The sequence below is a fragment of the Pristiophorus japonicus genome, chromosome 19 (assembly GCF_044704955.1).
Source record: "Pristiophorus japonicus isolate sPriJap1 chromosome 19, sPriJap1.hap1, whole genome shotgun sequence".
In the NCBI taxonomy this organism is placed as follows: Eukaryota; Metazoa; Chordata; class Chondrichthyes; family Pristiophoridae; genus Pristiophorus; species Pristiophorus japonicus.
The window spans coordinates 47,298,399-47,311,957 of NC_091995.1; the positions used below are offsets into that span (position 1 = coordinate 47,298,399).

Sequence of the window (13,559 nt, forward strand, 5' to 3'; positions counted from 1 at the left end):
TCCTTATTCTTTTAATGGGCAAACTCATTGTAAAATACCTCTGATAAGTAACAGTGAATATGACTCGCCTTAATCTGTTTGTTCAACTGACTGTAACTAATGCCAATCATTGTTTAATGCTCATGTGTCACTTGAGGGTTCTCTTAGCTATAAATGAGCTTCTTTGCAGAGCAAAGATCTGCCTCTCCATAACTGTTACAGGCAACGTCGCTTCTCTCCCAATATGGAACAGTCGGTAATCATACAGATAGAAAACATTCACTATCCGATCTTGCAATAGTTGGTCTTCCTGGTAAGCTGCTAATAACCAGTTAATGCTCATCTTTAACAGTGCTTCACTGTGTCACTGTTCCTGCTGTCGCTGTAATGATATTACCGAGTTGTTTTAATGTGTTTGATTTGCAGAGACTGATTACCGGTAGCAAAGAAATAACTGAAATAAACTCCAAGTTTCTCTGATATTGTTAATGTAACCACCTGACAGGAAGCACTGTTTACACTGACTATTTCATTTCAGCAATTTTTTGAATATGTCTCGGCCTTGATAGTCATTCTTGTAGTTCTGTATCTGGGACAAGTATTAGTATCGGATGGAGTAGCCAAACGAACAATCCTTAAAGCGATGCCTGGAGACTGTTCAAGAAAATGCAAATAAAATTTTCAAATAGATTTTTGCGAAGCCAGGATTAACAGAAGTGTTGCCCCAGGTCCACAAATACAGAAAGAGACGGAAATAAACAGTTTCTTAAACGATAAGGGGATAAGGAGTTATGGGGAGCGGGCAGGGAAGTGGAGCTGAATCCATGGCCAGATCAGCCATGATCCTATTGAATGGCGGAGCAGGCTCGAGGGGCCGTATGGCCTACTCCTGTTCCTATTTCTTATACACTCTGGATCACAGTTGCGGTATTGTAGACTCCCTGGGATTGCAACCTGACCGTAGACCTAACCGGCTGCCAGATTAGCATCAGATCCCCACCTTTCCCTACACGGAGCGGCTCCGGGCGCCCTTCTGGTGCATGCAGCTGTCCAGCAGCGTGTCAACAAATCTGAAAGCCGAGCCTCAACTGGCATTTCTTGTATCGAGAACCATTTTTTTTTGCAATTCGAAGTTTTTGGTGCATTTATTCTGTAATTCTAGACTAGAGTGTAGCTTTTGGTCATCACCACCTGGTTATTTGGCAGCATCTTGGTGGAGCGAAGGGTAGTGCGACATAAGTCAATGGAAATGTAATTTGGGTAAAATAGGCCGCCAGTTCACTATCGCCAGTTTTAAGTCACTGCCCAATATCAATTTCCCGCCCTAATTTTCAGAGTTGTGACTGGAGCAATGAGTTCTATCACTGCCAGAGACTATGGAAATCCATGGGTGTAAATGTTGTTGCCAGGCGAGATCATTAATTTCAGGCAACTACTCGGTAATAGAGCTTTTAGAGCAACCTGAAGCGCTTGATTCTGAAACTGTGCGATATACTCTGTTGTTTTTAGTTGGAATTATTTGGTGTTCTGAGGCCACAAAGCAAAATGAGACACGTGCTACTAAAACGCATCCAGCTATTGCTGCGCGGTTGTGATTCTAATCCAAGTGGTGATTTTTCTGGTAACCATTGGATAGATTTCAGTCTTTACAGCTGTGTTCTGCATAACCTCGGCCAAGTACAAAAAGCCAAATCCTCCGTGGAGGATAGGCTTCCTTAAAAAGAGCGGATGACCTCCATTATTATCAGTGGAAGAAATTCAGGCAGTTCCGTTGATACTTGTGGTCACAGCTACCAGATTTGCCTTTCTACACAACGGTGTAGAATGGCGCCACCGTGTCTGCCTCTCACTCCCCATCTGGTGTTCACGTTCATTGATTTCAGTAGAACTCAATCACAAGCGAGACGGATAATAGACGGCCGATGCCTACCTCCTGTTCAGCGCTACTGCCCAAAACCAATTTCTACCACAGATTCGGCTGATATTTAATGCTTAGGTGATAGAGACCACAATCTATCCCAAGTTTTCTGTGCATGGTAGAAATAGAGTGCTGAGAATAATTGTCCCTGAATTTGCGGTGTTTATGACAGTGTACGGTTCTGCACCACCTGTGTCTCTGGGATCTGCAGGTAATTATACTGCCCTGTACCTCGAGGCCTGAGACCACAAGTGTTCACAGCCTGGTTGCCAGCAGGTACATTGGTAATTATTTTACAGATTGCAGATGTACTCGAGAGTTGCGCCTCCGATTGTAATTTCTAGCCCAAATATCATCCATGTGGTAAAGGTGAAATGATCCTCTTTGCTGGTCCGTTCTTGCCGTTTGATAAACCAAGAGAAAAATAGTTCAAATCAATAATAGACATTAACCTATCTGTTGGTAGAATGTTATAAATTTGTTATTTACGAAAACTGAAGGAAGGGGAAATATAGAGTCATCCATCAAGTGCAAAATAGGGAATAAATAAATTGAGATATGGTAATTATATAGTCATAGGAATTTCTAATTCTATTTTGCTACAAGCTACACTTCCCAAACTTGAGATTGTAATTCTGACAGAGATTTCAATCTGAGACAACAACTATTGTTTTTTATATTATTCAGTTACGCCAGAACGCCAAAGAACCGTTTTTATATCGTCAAATGGAGGATAATTTTGATACTTGGATTCAAATGCACAGATTGTAATACATCTTGGAGAAATGCTAAGAAATTATTTAATGACAGCTACTCATGTAGCAGCAGCTATCTGGGGTGGCGGGGGTAGGGGTGAATTCTTGCGTGCAATGCCTGTTATACGCCCTCCCGATATTCAGCTCCATTGGTCTAAGAAATTGGACATCAAGTGGGCGGACATCAAGATTGCCACCCAAGACAATCCTGGTCCTGTTTGCAAAGCACAGTCAATATTTCCAAAGCTCTGCTTGATATTAATCGCTATTGCACGTTATTAATAAACTAAATCTCAAATACGCTTGAAATGATTGCTCTGAGGAAAACCAACGTTCACATTTCTAATAATAACTTAAATATCATAAAATTACCTCTGCCCATTCTCAGGTCCCACGTATCACTCAGGCTTATACGGTTACTTTGATGTATGCAATTCGGGCGACACGTAATTTGGACGAAATCCGAGATGAAATGATTTTCTTTACATTTTGAACATGAAACAATATATCAGTAAGAAATCTTCCTTTGCTGGCCATTTGCTGAGGAAAAGCACGGGAAGAACATTGGGTAAGAATTTTCACAAGACTAAACGATGTAATGGCCCTGAAAATCTGGTCGGAGGCTACTTTCAAATGAAAGCCTCTGACCGGCGAATTTTTACGAATTTACCCGGTGGTCCCGCCGGTGCTTCGCTGCAGGGCATCTTCCAGGTTCTAATGTCGAAGGTGCAGTCACGTGTGACTGCACAACCAATCAGGTAAAGTATTCCGCAGGTTTCTCATTAATAGCAATGTGAACTCCATATCTACGAGTTCTCATTGCTATTAATGAAAAGAAAAAAACAAATACCCTAAACAGCATAATAAAAAATAAAAAATACACCTCACGTAATTGAAATTAATTGAAATTAAAGTTAATAACTGTCTTGGAAAAGTATAAATTTTTCCGATTTTTAAAAATGTTTTGCAAGTAGGTTTAAAATAAACTTACCTTAGTGGGCAGGGTTTTTAACATAAACATGTGTTTTTTAACTTTTATTTTTACATGTTTTTATATGTATTAAAACTCTTAGGCTGGTAAAAAGTAAGCTATGTGCCTGCTGTTACCAGGCACAAGAGATTTCAGGACATTCGTTGGCAAGAGATGGGTAAATACCGCAATCTTGCCCATGCGAATATCCTGGCTGCCGAGATGTGTTGGATCTGTCAAGCCAGAGAGTGACAGATTGGAAAACCGGCATTTGCAATACCTTCCCAGGTCCGTACGCACGCCGTACAGAACCGGGGAGGCCGGGATTTCTGCCGCAATATTGCATTCAGAAACGTGTTATCACATTGAAACTTACAATGCATCATAATTGACGATAATTGAAATGACGATCTGAAGTTTGGCATAAAACTGGCGACAGTATTTCGTCCGCCCGCTATTACCTGATAGTGCATCCGCAATGCCGGTTTATACCAGGAAGGACAGATTGAAAGCTACCCCACGATGTGTATGGGTGGACAGGGATAAGCAAATGAGCCGCCCTGTTAGCTTTTTTGCACCGAACCAGACATTCCTTTCTGTTGAAGTGAATGGAAATGAAAATCCGCCGAATTCGATTACGCGCATCAGTTAGAAATGCCCATTTTCGGTCCGATGGAAAGTTGACGATCCAACCATGTCAGTCATTGCAGCATTATTTTCTGTTCGAAAGCAACTCAGAATAGGTTAGAGGTCTGTATTCACAAAGAAATTTATCTTTTTCAGAACTACTAGGCTTATCCGCTAGATTGGGAGAAACAAAAAGAGAGATTTGAGTGATAAGAAAATATTCGATGAATTTCAAACAAAAAACTGTCGACTGATCATCCTGTCAGAGTAAGGAGAGTTAGTAATTTAATTTCCTCTTTTCTGCAGCTAATTTGGTGACAATCATCATTCTCTCACATGGAAAGTGCGGTCTCTCCAAATGCATCACCCATTATCTGGTGGCCATGGCAGTAGCTGATCTAATGGTCCTGATATTTGAAGTCATTCTGATTGAGATTAAAGATGCTTATTTTCCATATTCATTCCTGAACTTTACTCCGATATGTAGTCTCAATCTCGCCCTGTTTTTTGATTTCATTGATTGCCTTGTCTGGCTAACGGTGTCTTTCACCTTTGACCGATTTGTTGCTATTTGTTACCAAAATTTGCGAACAAAATATTGCACAAAAAAACTGCAGCTGTGGTGATAGCAGTGGTGTGTTTCTTTAGCATTTTAGAAAATGCTCCAATCTACTTTGCATTTGAACCTCTGGAAATAATTGACAATAGACCTTGGTCCTGCTATGTAAAATCCAGCTTCTACACCTTACGCATATGGGTAGCATTCTTGTGGTTGTAAACCATTTTATCCCCAGTTGCACCATTTCTGTTGATCATGCTGCTCAATGCCCTGACCATCAGGCACATTGTACTGGCCAATAGAGTGAGGAGTGGTCTCCGAGGAAACAAGAAGGTTCAGAATCACACTGACCCCGAGATGGAGAACCGAAGGAAATCCATAATTTTACTTCTCGCTATATCTGGAAATTGTATTCTATTACGGATGTTATTTTTCATAGTTTTGATTTGTGTGCCATTTACAGATACACAATTAATGGAAGCAGATTACAATGACTCTTTCACCATTGCGGAACACTCCGGGTATATGCTGAGGTGTTTGAGTGCTTGCGCAAACACATTTATTTATGCAGTGTCCCAGAGCAAATTCAGAGAGGAATTAAAGAACATGATGAAGCGACCCCTGGCTCTCATGTCTAATTTAGTTAAATAAGTTAAATGGTCTCACAGAAAAAAAATGGAGCTACATCCATCGGAAGCGACCAGAAGTTGTTCATTTGGCGTCTACAAACAGGAATCTCTAAAGGAAATCGAAGCTGCCATCTGTGCCCCATATTAGATGTCATATTGTAGGAAATCAAAGGTATTTGGGCTAATATTAACTTTTGCTGATAAGACAGGCGATGTCGGAACTGAGTAAACACATAACAATTTTGCATATCCTAAATAAAATCGATTGGACAAATATACCCCCGGATATAAACGATTTTTCTCATCGAAACCTAACACCGGTTTCCGATCATATCCCTCAACCCGACTCCTGTCAGTAACACATATAGTTATCTGTTAAGCAGCCATCTATTCCCATCATGATTAATGCTGTAATTGTTTCCGTGGGCGATCCATTCTTTCATTGAATAGGTCCTGCCTAACCTGCCATTTTGTTCCCAAGTGGAAAAATTACAAATTTTGTTCAAAATTTATATTAAGATTTTGGAATCAAAATAATTTCTAAATTTGTGGAGGACACCAAGTTGGAGGAGAGGTTAGGGAATACTGAGGGGAAGTGCAATAAATTAGGCGAACATAAGAACATCAGAAATAGGAGCAGGAGTAGATCATATGGCCCCTCGAGCCTGCTCCACCATTCAATAAGATCATGTCTGATCTGATCCTGGACTCAAGTCCACTTCCCTGTCCGCTCCCCATAACCCCTTATCGTTTAAGAAACTTTTTATTTCTGACCTAAATTTATTCAATGTCCCAACTTCCACAGCTCTCTGAGGCAGCGAATTCCATAGATTTACAACCCTCTGAGAGAAGAAATTTCTCCTCATCTCAGTTTGAAATGGGTGGCCCATTATTTTAAGATCATGCCGTCTAGTTCTAGTCTCCCCTTTCAGTGGAAACATCCTTTCGCATCCACCTTGTCAAGCCCCTCATAATCTTATACGTTCCGATAAGATCACCTCTCATTCTTCTGAATTCCAATGAGTAGAGGCCCAACCTACTCAACCTTTCCTCAGAGGTCAACCCCCTCATCTCCAGAATCAACCGAGTGAACTTCTCTGAACTGCCTCCACAGCAAGTATATTCTTTAGTAAATATGTAAACCAAAACTGCACGCAGTATTCCAGGTGTGGCTTCACCAATACCCTGTACAGCTGCAGCAGGACTTCCCTGCTTTTATACTCCTTCCCCTTTGCAATAAAGGCGAAGATTCCATTGGCCTTCCTGATCACTTGCTGTACCTGCATACTATATTTCTGTGTTTCATGCACAAGCTCCTCCAGGTCCTGCTGTACTGCAGCACTTTACAATCTTTCTCCATTTAAATAATAACTTACTCTTTGATTTTTTTTCTGCCAAAGTGCATGACCTCACACTTTTCAACATTATAATCCATCTGCCAAATTCTTGCCCACTCACTTAGACAGTCCATGTCCTTTTGCAGATTTTTTATGTCCTCCTCACACATTGCTTTTCCTTACATCTTTGTATCATCAGCAAACTTGGCTACGTTACACTCACTCCTTTCTACCAATCGTTAATATAGATTGTAAATAGTTGGGGTCCCAGCACTGATCCCTGCAGCACCCTACTTGTTACTGATTGCCAACCAGAGAATGAACCATTTATTCCTACTTTCTGTTTTCTGTTAGTTAGTCAATCTTCTATCTATGCTAATATATTACCCCCAACCCCATGAACTTTTATCTTGTTCAGTAACCTTTTATTTGGCACCTTGTCAATTGCCTTCTGGAAGTCCAAATACACCACATCCACTGGTTCCCGTTTATCCACCCTGTTCGTTACATCCTCAAAGAATTCCAGCAAATTTGTCAAATATGACTTCCCCTTCATAAACCCATGCTGACTCTGCCTGACCAAATTTTGCTTTTACCAAATGTCTTGCTACTGCTCCTTTAATAATGGACTCCAACATTTTCCCAACCATAGATGTTAGGTAACTGGTCTATAGTTTCCTGCTTTTTGTCTGCCTCCTTTTTTGAAGAAGACATTAATTAACTTGCAGAATTGGCAAATTAATTGCAACACATATGTGTGAGCTATCACATTTAGTTATAAGAATTAGGAGGTTACATATTACTTGTAAAATACGAATCTAACGGGGTAGAGGAGCAAAGGGCTTCGGGAGTATAAATACACAAATCACGAAGAGTTGCAACACAGGTTAATTAGGCCAGAAAGAAAGCAAACCAAAAACAAACCAAGCGGTTATATCTAGGGGATAGAATTGAAAATAGAGCAAGTATGCTAATCGTGTACAGAATGTTGATTTGACCAGACTTCGAGCACTGAGTATAATTTTGCTTGTCATTGTGGAGCTGGAGTACGAGCTTTAGACATAGCAATGATTCCGGGAGGTAAAAAGTTACCTGGACACTTTGCTCCAGGAGGCAGTCACACCTTTGAGGTTCAATAGTACTTTACAGTTAATCAATGGTTAGGGACAGGAGGGTGTGACTGCGGGTCATGAAGGTATGTGGACCCAAGGTGCAGTGATGGAGCAGCCTCACCTGACCCGGGGAGACGGTTCAGGTGAGGGGAAATACAGATATCTAAAGAGAAAGGTCAATGCAATAGAGCAGTGTCGCGATTTGGGTAAAAATACAAAGAATGTGACAGGGAGGTACAGAGAGTTTAATGCTAGCAATGCAACAGAGAAGAAAGTCAAAGCAGAGAATAATGGTAGAAATATTGAATTAAAGGCTCATTATCTGAATGCACGAAGGATTCGTAACAAGATACATGAATTAGTAGCACAAGTATACATAAAGGGGTTTCATCTAAAAGCCATTACAAAGACTTGGTTGCAAGATGTCCAAGGTTTTGACCTCAATGTTCCAGGGTACTTGACGCTTCGAAAAGACAGGCAAAATGTTAAAGGAGAGGGTTAGCCATAATAACAAAGGATGACAAAGGGACAGTAGAGAAAAAGGATCTCGGTCAGATCAGTAAGTTGAATCAGCATGGGTGGAGATAAGGTATAACAAGGGGCAAAAAACACTGGTGGGAATAATATATAGACCTGCTAAAAGTAGCTATACCGTTGGACAGAATATTAAACAGGAAATAGTAGGAGCTTGTAACAAAGATAATGCAATAATCGTGGGAGGCTTTAATCTTCATATAGAGTGGACAAATCAAATTGGCAAAGGTAGTCTGGAGGACGAGTTCATGCAGTGCACTCGGGACAGTTTCCTCGGGTAATACTTCATGCAACCCAGTAGGGAACAAGCTGTTTTAGATCTTGTATTGTACAATGAGACAGTGGTAATTAGCAATCTCATAGCAAAGGACCTCTGGGGCAGAGTGATCATAATACGATAGAATTTCACGTTGCGTTTAAAAGTAACTTGCCTAAGTCCGCAACTAGTGTCTTAAACTCAAATAAAGCCAATTCCATCCCGGTCCTCTGCTTCCTGCGGGCGCTCGCCAGAAAATGGCTAAAAAGATCGATACAAATCTTTTCCTGCTTTGTCCACCAGAGATCCTGATTCTGAAGTCCCCTCTTCTTGCACAACAGAGCGTGTGCACGTCTGGAAGTCCGTTACAGTCACGAGGGCCAGTACACCCAAACACGGTAAAGTATTTTCTCATTCATAGTAAGAGGAGTTTCGTAATTCTGAAACTCCTATTACTATGTAGAGAAACACCCCCCAAACACCTCACATAAATACATTTTAGGAATTAAAGTTGATAGAAATGTTTTTGTAAAAATAAACATTTGCTGATTTTTTTTTTGTTTTAATTATGGTTTAAAATAAACTTACCTTAGTGGGCAGGGTTTTTAACTTTAATTTTTTTTTAATTTTAGTTTTATATGTTTTTGTATGTTTTAAAACTTGTACACTGCTAAAAGAAGGCTATGCGCCTGCTTTTACCAGGCACAAGTGTTTTGAGGACATTCATAGGGCAAGAGATGGGCAAATAGCCAAACCTCTTCTGTGGGAATGTCCTTCTCCCTGAGAGGTGGAGGGTCTGTCAAGCCAGAAACTTGACAGATCGCAAAAGCCAGTTTTCAGTGCATGCACATTGTGCACTGAAGAACAATTTCTGCAATGGCCTCTTGAGTCCATGCGCACTACATATGGACTCAGGGAGGCTGGGATTTCAAGGCCAATATGTATGAATGGCGAGTTCACTTAGGTAGATTGGACAAATAGATTAAAATGTATGGCAGCAGTGGCTAGCATTTAAAGAAATATTTCATAATTCTCAACAAAAATATATTCCATTGAGAAACAAAAACTCCAGAAGAAAAGTAATCCTCCATGGCTAACTAAACAAGTTAAAGATAGCATTAGATTGCAATAATACGCTGATAATGTTGTGAAGAATAGTAGTAAACCTGAGATTGTGAGAGTTTCAGAAATCAGCAAAGGATGACCAAACAATTGATACAAAGGGAAAAATTGAACTATGAAAGAAAACTAGCAAGAAATATAAAAAACAAATTGCAGGAGCTTGTATAAATATGTAAAAAGGCAGAAAGTAGTAAAATTAAACATTGGTCCTTTAGGGGTTGAGACAGGAGAAATTATTATGGGGAATAAGGAAATGGCAGAAACGTTGAACAAATATTTTGTATCTGTCTTCACAGTATAAGACACAAAAATGATACCTAAAATGCTGGAGAATCTAGGGTCTAATGAGGGTGAGGAATTTAAGGTAATTAACATAAGTAGAGAAAAGGTAATGGATAAACTAATGGGATTAAAACCCGACAAAATCCCAGGATCTGACAGCCTACATCCTAAAGTTCTAAAAGCGTGGTTGCAGAGATATTGGATGCATTGGTTTTGATCTTTCAAACTTCCCTACAATCTATAATGGTCCCAGTGGATTGGATGATGGCAAATGTAACTCCGCTATTCAAGAAAGGAGGGAGAGTGAAAACAGGCTAGTTAGTCTGACATCAGTCGTCGAGAAAATGCTGGATTCCATTGTTAAGGAAATGGTATCAGGCCACTGAGAAAATTATAACATGATTGGCAGATTCAACATGGTTTTATGAAAGGAAAATCGTGTTTGACAAATTTATTAGAGCATTTTGATGAAGTAACTAGCAGGGTAGAGAAAGGGAAACCAGTAGATGTATTATATTTGGATTTCCAAAAGGAATTCAATAAAGTGCCACATAATTACACAAGTTGAAGGATCATGGGATTGGGGGTAATGTTTAACATGGATAATGGATTGGTGAGAGGACAGAAAACAGCATCGGAATAAACCAGCTTTTATCAGGTTGGTAGGCTGTAACTAGTGGGGTGCCTCAAGAATATGTGCTGGGGTCTCAAATATTTACTATTTATATTAATGACTAAGATGAAGGTACGGAGTGTAATGTATCCACGTTTGCTGATGATACAAAGTTCGGTGGGAAAGTAAGCTGTGAGGAGCACACAATATGTCGCAAAGGGATAGACTAAGTGAGTGGGCATTACGGTGGCAGATGGAGTATAATGTAGGGAACCGTGAGGTTATTCACTTCGGTAGAAAGAATAGAAAAACACAATTTTCCCGTTAATTAATTTCCAAACAAATGCACAAAAAAGCAAAGAAACCCCATCAGATTTGATGTTTCTTTTGCACAGCCTGACAGGTCTGCAGAGTTAACGCCATCGCTGGTGTGGTCAGAATGGAATTCTCAGAATGACAGTTCGGTCAATCTATATATAAGCCATATTTAACATAAGAACATAAGAATTAGAAGCAGGAGTAGGTGTTTCGGCCCCTTGAGCCTACTCTGCCTTTCAATGAGTTCAATGAAACTCCAGGTGTGGTCTCACCGGACCCTATATAATTGCAGTTAGACATATTTACTCTTATACTCAAATCCTCTTGTAATAAAGGCCAACATACCACTTACTTTATTAATTGCTTGCTGTGCCTGCATGTTAACTTTCATTTTCCTTCCTATATCAAGCCATGCAAATTAAAAAGAAAACACACATTTTGTTACAGACTCACACCAAATTTTTCAACATGCACACTTTATGATGAGGCACTAAAATCAATTCACAGAGGAAAGCAGAGAAGATTCCCCAAAATAATGTAATGGAGCTGAGACGAGTTGTAGTTGCTGAAATCACTGCCCGAACTGGGATCAGCGACCTCAGTTCCAGCTAGATATGCAACTTTCCGGAACTGGTTTGTACAGGACGTTTGGAAAGTTTATGAAAATAGCTTTCAAGTAGCACAAATTGGAAAATCTAACTTTCATATACAAAACTGGCAGCTCTTCCCACCACCTGCCCAACACCCCCTCAATCCTATCATCTGGTGCTGTGAGAATCGTAATCTCTTTGGGGAACAATCTGAATGTCCATCATCAATATAAATCACACCAAAATTCATCCTTGCCCAATGGTAAAATATCCAAAACTGTTGCGGTCATTCGCGGAATATGTCTTAATTCTAAAATAACTTGGTTTGAATCAGGGGTATTTGCCATTGACCCGAGGAGTGTAACCGGATCCCGCTCCAAATTCCTGCCGCACAGGCGGCGTGAGGTCTCCCTTATACCCTCCAACTCCTTAGATAATGTCGGCCATAAACTCCCATAGCTCTTCCAAACCCTACTGAGATGTTTATCCAAATTTATCATTCTCACATTCAGTATATATCAAGCCAGACCCTGCCTCCTTCCCCTCCACCCAACGCCTGTTGATGCTGAAATCCAACATCTCAGCATATCCGCAGCACTGCTCAGCTGTATACAACTGACTATATCTGTGAGAATCTGTGAACAGTCTTCGGTCTCACGTTAACAACGGATCCTCCTTATCATATAGAATATAATTTAAAAAGGAAAAACGATGATGCGCCTAAGATGTATATGATACTAATGTACCTCTACTGCACACATTTATTGCAACAGATGCAATCTATGAACCTATAATCGAATGATCTCAGCTTCAGGAGTCTGTACGTTTATTGTAAAATATATATATTTCACAACATTACCAAAGTAATATTCTCCAATTATTTTTTGATTGAATGTGAAATGTCCTGCTCCGTGATCAGTCAGAGCAAGCTTAATCTGTTTGTTCAAAAGCCTTTAACTGTTGCCAATGATATAATCCTTTTATCACACGGGGTTTCTCTCTGGTCCAAATTGGACCTAATTTTGTAAGCATAATATCTGTGTGTCCATAACACTGACAGTCAGCATCATTTTGCTCAAAAAAATATGATAACCAGTACTATTCACACAGATAGAAAATATTCTTGACAAAATCGGTGTTCAGAATATGACGCTTCTATTCAGGTAATCTTTATCTGTAGCAGTATTTCATTGTATCACTGCTTCTGCTGATGGTGTAATAAAATTATCTGCTTGCTTTGATGTGGTTGATGTGCAAACATTAATTATCACCAGCAAATAAGTAACAATGAGAAAACTCAAAGTTTCCAACATGTTCCACATGTAATAACCAGATGGACAGCATAATTTGTTCTGAAGTTTTAAATTAAAACAGTTTGGTGGGGATTTTGTCTCTTTTGTAGATAGACGTCTAATTTTCAACTGGAACCAAATGTTCGCATCACAGCTTGTTTCTGGTTGGTTAATATATTGAAAAGTAGGAACTATCCTTTGGGTTAAGTTATCCCGATTAGCCGGGAACGATGGTCTAATTGGCCCGCCGATTGGAAGAATATCTAACCTCCGAAATTCTACCCAGTGAAGTATCGCTGGAGATAAAATCTCTGCTGCTTCTGTTTTTCTCGGCTTTAGTAAGACAAGACAATAATGATGTAAATCAATTATAGACTTTAGTCAACTTTTTGGCAGATCGTTTTTTAATTATTGTTATTCTAGAAAACTGAACGCAAGAAAAATACCGCATCACACATCAAACCCTGACTGTGCAAATTATAAATTGAAACTAATTTATCAGTTCTGGGTTTAAAGGCAGTTTGAAATATATAGGGGGGGAAATTGCGGTTGGAGGCTACCGAACCATCTACGAAAGTACCTGGTTGTCCCGGAGGAACGTATGATTCTGGTCCTAGGCCTAGATTCAGTGCGCAGCACACGTGGAGGTGTCTTTCAGATATGGAT

General features: G+C 39.9%; 1 pseudogene; it reads left to right on the forward strand.

The window, feature by feature from the left end:
* Positions 1–223: 223 nt before the first annotated feature.
* LOC139230446 (probable G-protein coupled receptor 139) lies at positions 224–5,459 on the forward strand (annotated as a pseudogene).
* The last annotated feature ends 8,100 nt before the right edge of the window (positions 5,460–13,559 follow it).